This window comes from Gracilinanus agilis, chromosome 1, assembly GCF_016433145.1.
Source record: "Gracilinanus agilis isolate LMUSP501 chromosome 1, AgileGrace, whole genome shotgun sequence".
NCBI lineage: Eukaryota > Metazoa > Chordata > Mammalia > Didelphimorphia > Didelphidae > Gracilinanus > Gracilinanus agilis.
Genome location: NC_058130.1, coordinates 444535766 through 444541721, shown reverse-complemented (window position 1 = coordinate 444541721; position 5956 = coordinate 444535766). Strand labels below are relative to the sequence as shown.

Here is a 5956-nt window from a genome sequence, read left to right as displayed (position 1 = left end):
TACATACTTATAGTATCATACATATATATCATTTCTTATCAAACTTACATACCCTTCATATCATCATACATCATCATACACATCATATCTTAATCACCTTACTTTTCATCCTCTTATTAATATTAAATATTTAAGATGTACTAAGCACTATGCCAAATTCTAGAACTATAAATATAGCAAAAATAAAGACAAATCTTTACCTGAAGGAACTTTTATCATAATGGGAAGACAACACATAAAAAAGAGATGAAAAATGTTGGGGCTGAAAAATAAAAAGAAATCAAAGTATGATCCCTGCAGAATTGCCAAAATCCAAAAGCACACATCATTCAGGAATCAGGAATGGCCTGGATTGGCCAGAAATTACTCCAAATTAGGAATCACTTCCAGAAGTAATTTGAAAAGTCCTCAGGAGCTGAGAATTATAGAACTTTTTATATTTTTTCCTATATGTGCGACCTTGTTAACAATTATTCTTACAAATGTAAGAAATAACTTCATAAATTATAAAGTACTAAATTTTGACTTGTTATCATTAATCATTATTAATCATTTTTATCATATTTTCTACAGTTTTCACAATGACAAAGCCTCTTCTTAATTTTCTTGATCACTCAGTATAATGATGGCTCTATTTTATTTCCTTATTTTTTAATTTATGTAAGGTTTTTCTTTTTTTGCATGAAAAGTCATTACAAAGTAAGGAGATAGACCTTCAAGGAACAAGACCTATTGAGTAATAATCATTATCATCATCATCATCATCATCATCATTATCATCATCATCATCACTCCCAAACTTTTTTGGCCTATCACCCCTTTTCCAGAAAAAAAATTACTTTGCACCTCCTGGAAATTAATTTTTAAAAAATTTTAATAGCAATTAATAGGAAAAATATATGTATTAATGTGTCTACCTTTTTTGTAAAATATATTAAAGAAAAATATAAATTAGAAACATTGAACTTTGAAATTAGGAAACTATTTATTGAACTCAGAATAGAATGTAATACAAAAAAAGTTAAAACTTTTGAAATCATCTTAATGAGAAGGATGAATCTGGTGTGCTGCTACCAATTTAGTAATCCTCGGCTCTATTTTTTGTCAGCAGTAATCTTAAATCACCGCAATTGACTATTTGCAATTGGTTTCTTTTTTTGTTGTTAATAAATAGTTTATTGCACTGAATCCATGTTCCACTAAATATGATGAAGGAAATGCAATTAAGAACTTTTGAATTACAGCCCATATTTCAGGATAAGCCATAGGGATCTCCTTTTCCAAACAGAATTGTTGGTAGCCACTTTTGAATTTAAATTTCAATTCATCATTTTAAGGTATTTCCATCAGTTCTTGTAACTGTGGAGATTCTGTGGGGTTTGCACTTGAAAAAGGATAAAAAAATCCAATCAGGTATGTTCATTTTCAAAATATCATGAAATCATAGATTAAAATCTGAATGGAGAGCGTCCAAGTGCTCATGACAAGAAAGTATGTCTTCATCTTTATTTTTTGCTCCTGATAAATTTGGGAACTGGCTGAATTCTCCCCATCCACAGTTTTGTTTGTACAGGAGAAGTTTTTTCACAAATGCAGTAATAACAGATTTTGTTTTTATTAAATTCACTTCATCACTTTGTTATTATTAAAAATGAGGAGGGCCGAGATTAGAAGGGAGAATAGTATTTTAATAAAAGCCATGCCAATAGAGATAAAATCATTAGACCAAGCTCCTCTAAGTATTCAAACTGCCACCTCAGCCATTTAACCTTCCGTACCTTCGCGCGCCTGGTAGCTCGAGAGGAAGTTCAAAGTTACTTCCCCCCTATTTAAAGCTGTCCCTCACCTTGAATATGTAATCCAAAACAGGAAACCCATTGGGGATTACGGGAAATGTAGTTCCAAGTATCCCAAGTGATTTTAAATAACACATTACCCCCCCTGAGATCTGTTGAAAAAGACTGGTCTTTTTCAGTGGAACTTAAACCAAAAGAAAAGAGGACAAAAACTAGCCGCGTTGAAAAAAGCCAATTTTGGGGCAGTCCCCCACTGGAATAAGAGTGTCCATTCAAAATAAATGCATTCAATTCATTCAACCCCCATAATTCAGATCAACTGCGCCCCAAAGTTCAAATTTGGGTCTTCATGATCCAGTGAAGGCTCTTCAGGCATCTTTTGGTGCCTCCACCAAACAGGTTCAGTTGTCTGGATTCTGGGCGGATGGTACAATCCTTATCCAGAAATTATTCTCAAAGAATTTAAACTTTACATTAGAGATTACAAAACATACATTTTCTTCTGAGGATTATACATTACCCCCTGAGATTACTCCTAAAGGAGTAAAAATTAACTTGCAATATAGATTATAATTCAGATATTATGATTATAAAAAAGATAAATAATGACAATATATGTACTTCCAGTACAAGATCTGAAAAAGGAAAAATCAATTGCTCTCATTAAAAAATAATGTTTTAAAAATCAAATATATATATAGCTCAGAACTAGTGAAAGTTTTTTTTACTCAAAAATGAGATTTTCTATGAGTGTAATAGCAGATTCACAATGCACATTCAAATAGAGTACCATAATTTCTAATAACACATTTTAAAACGATAAATAATGATTTTCAAAAATCATATACTTGTTCCAACTTGTAAAGCTTGGCTAAGAGTTTCTCAAAAAATTCTGTTACTGCTTCCATATAAAAATCTGATATTAAAAAAAAAAAACAAAACTTCTGGTCTAAATTAACCTCAAGAATTCTAGATCCCTCTGACAAAAGAGGCTAAAACATTGACCAATATCAAAAATATATAAGACAACAATTCTTCACAATAAAATATATAAAGCTTATCCTTTAAGACAACAATTCTTTTAAATAAATACATAAAAACCTTATCATTTATACAGAAGGGTACTAGGCATCTAAAATAAAATTTTAAAAGACCTCTCATAAAATTACAATTTAAATCTCAAGGCAGACATCAAACTCTCCAAGGTTGATCACAATTACCAAGATAGAATAAAAACTTAGAAGACATGTGCTCCTATAAATCCAGTATACATAAGGCAATTTACAACTTTAAAAAATGTGTAGGAAATATAATGTGAGTACCAGATTAACAAGCTGGTCAAAACCTCTTACCAGTTCTAATAGTTGTTTCTCATTATTTTGGAGTTACAATAAAATCACAAACAGAATTAATCTAGCAGCCACAAACTTCATTAACTTAAAATGATTCAGTGCAACAGGAAAATCAACAAAATCAACAAAATTAATTCACGAAACTAATCATCAAAATGCAGCAAGATACAAAGTCTTTTTTAAAACAGAAACAAAACTGAGGTTTTAAAAGTCCACTCTGATTCAATTTTAAGGTTTAAATTCCAGGCCCTTATAATCAGTCTCTGCTCTCAATTTAAAGTTCTGAGCAGGTATGGGGTGAATTTCTTCCCCGGAGTTTAAATTTTATAAGAGCAAGAAAGTTTGTCATTTTACTTTCTATTTGAAGTGTAAATACTAGCACGCCCATATGGAATCGTGGCTTGGGGCTAGAGAAAAGCTTAGGTCAGTATTTAGAAAAATACCCACGTGGAGAGCCTGTGGGGGTGGGGGGTGCCTAAATTAGGTCTTTAGAGAAACACATGGAGGGCTAGAATGCAGGCCATTACCAAGAGAGTAGGAGGGTGGGGGGACAATACCAAATCATAAGCAGCAGTGGCAGAATTCTCCGAAGATCACGGCAAGACAGAGCAGGGCAGTAGTGAAAGTGGCAGTAGCTCCAACAGTCTTCAAGTCAGGGCAGGGCTGTAGTGGAAGCAGCAGGATCATTGGGGCTCAGAACAGTACGATTGGCACCAGGGAGGAAGGAATTGGAGGCCAGCAATCTGTACTGGTGTGCTCCGGAATTTGGCAGAGATCAGGGCAGTCAGGAATGTGAGGCAGCAGTCTGTACTCTCAGGCACGAGATTCAGGATTAGGCAGAGAATAGAAGTGGAGGAAGGGAGGCCAGGTCAGGATGCAGGACGGATCAGCATCAAAGGACAGCAGGAAACCCAGCAGTCCATCAGTGTCCGTAAGGGCCACCAGGCCCGGGGCATTGAGCAAAATAATTCGCAGCCCAGCGGCAATTAAAACCATTGTCTCTCTTCCCCATAAAGCAGCCTCTAGGCTGGGGAAAATAGGGAGAGGACTGGGCGAGGAAAAAGAGTGTTTCTGAGACTCTGGGTCCCAGAGCCTCATGGCTTCTTCTTAAGCTATCTAGAAAATTGAGATTTCTAATTTCAACCTTCTGGTTTGCCAAACTGTTATTATTAAAAATGATGAGGGCCGAGATTAGAAGGGAGAATAGTATTTTAATAAAAGCCATGCCAATAGAGATAAAATCATTAGACCACTTGCCTGTAAGTATTCAAACTGCCGTCTCAGCCATTTTACATTTCGTAACTTTGCAGGCCGGTAGCTCAAGAGGAAGTTCAAAGTCACTTCCCCCCTATTTAAAGCTGTCTCTCACCTTGAATACGTAATCCAAAACAGGAAACCCGTTGGGGATCACGGGAAATATAGTTCCAAGTATCCCAAGTGATTTTAAATAACACAACCTTTAAGCTGAAGATTGCTTTTATTAAATTTTTGAAACAAGTCTGTCAAGTAAGCAATGTCACTTTTGTATTAAATTAAATTGGATCGTGAAGCATCATTTTTATCTTTCAAGAACTCCAGCACCAAGTTAAACAGTTTATAAAACCTATCTAAACAGGAACCCTTTGACAACCAATGAACTTCTGTATAAAGCAGCAAAAGATTAAATTCTTCATCATTTTCAATACAAAGCTGTTTAATCTATCATTCAATGATTTGCTTCTGATTGTGTTGATAGCTTTAATTACATATTGTAATGAATTATGTAGGCGTGCACTTACATTTTTGGCAACTGGATGTTGATGATGGATGATACAGTGTACTGTGAATGCATTTGGCACCTCCTTTTTTAAATATGCAAGAAAATCTTTGTAGCGCCCTACCGTCACTGGAGCACTATCTGTGGCTACTAATAAGATATTACTCAGAGGTATTTCTTTTTCTTTAAAAAACTCATCCAATGCATGAAATATTGATTCTCCTTTAGTATCAGTTTGCAAATATTTTGCAAATAATAATTCTTGGTAAATTCGTTCCTCCTTTGTGAACCGTACATATGCTAAAAGTAAAGCTTCATTTCCTGGCAAAGTTGACTCATCAAGTTGAATAGAAAACCAAGAAGTTTTTAAATATCCACACAATGAATCTTCGCTTATAGCTGGTATATTTAGTTCTTCACCAATAGTATGAGGTTTTCCTGATTTGGCAACCATTAACGAAATATTGTAAGAAGCAAACACACCATTGCCATCTTGTGTGGTTGTGCTTGAAAAGAGTTTTGCCAATGTCAGTTGTTTCATAAATTTTTCTTTTAGTGTTTGAAAATAAGATAAATCCTTATCTTTTTTATCAACATGAATTTTAGTCAAATGTTCTTATAGTCTGGAAGGCCTCATAGCTTCATTTGATAAACCTTTTTGGCAAATCAGGCACATTGGTAATATATTGTTTACAGACTACTCAATAAAGCCATATTTCAAATATTCAATATTATACTGTCTACATTTTTTCTTTGGTTGAGCCATTATTATCTGTAGAAAGAAAAAATAACATTTTTATGAAGGTATTTTTAATAATATTTTTAGTAATTTTTTGAAATATTTTTGTAAAAAACAAACTAAAATAAATACCGATTAAATAAACATATTATTAATTGTAAAGTGCATATAATTATCACAAAATAAATAAATAATAGTCACCAATTATAGTTGCACTATTTGTTAGTTAACTTTAACTTGTCACAATATCACATCAATCTAACCTTTGTTTGAGTTATATTACACATAATAATTACGGGAAATCTCCTGATTC

General features: G+C 33.5%; 1 pseudogene; it reads right to left on the bottom strand.

Moving 5' to 3' along the window:
* Positions 1–4755: 4755 nt before the first annotated feature.
* LOC123252726 lies at positions 4756–5670 on the bottom strand (annotated as a pseudogene).
* Positions 5671–5956: the final 286 nt, after the last annotated feature.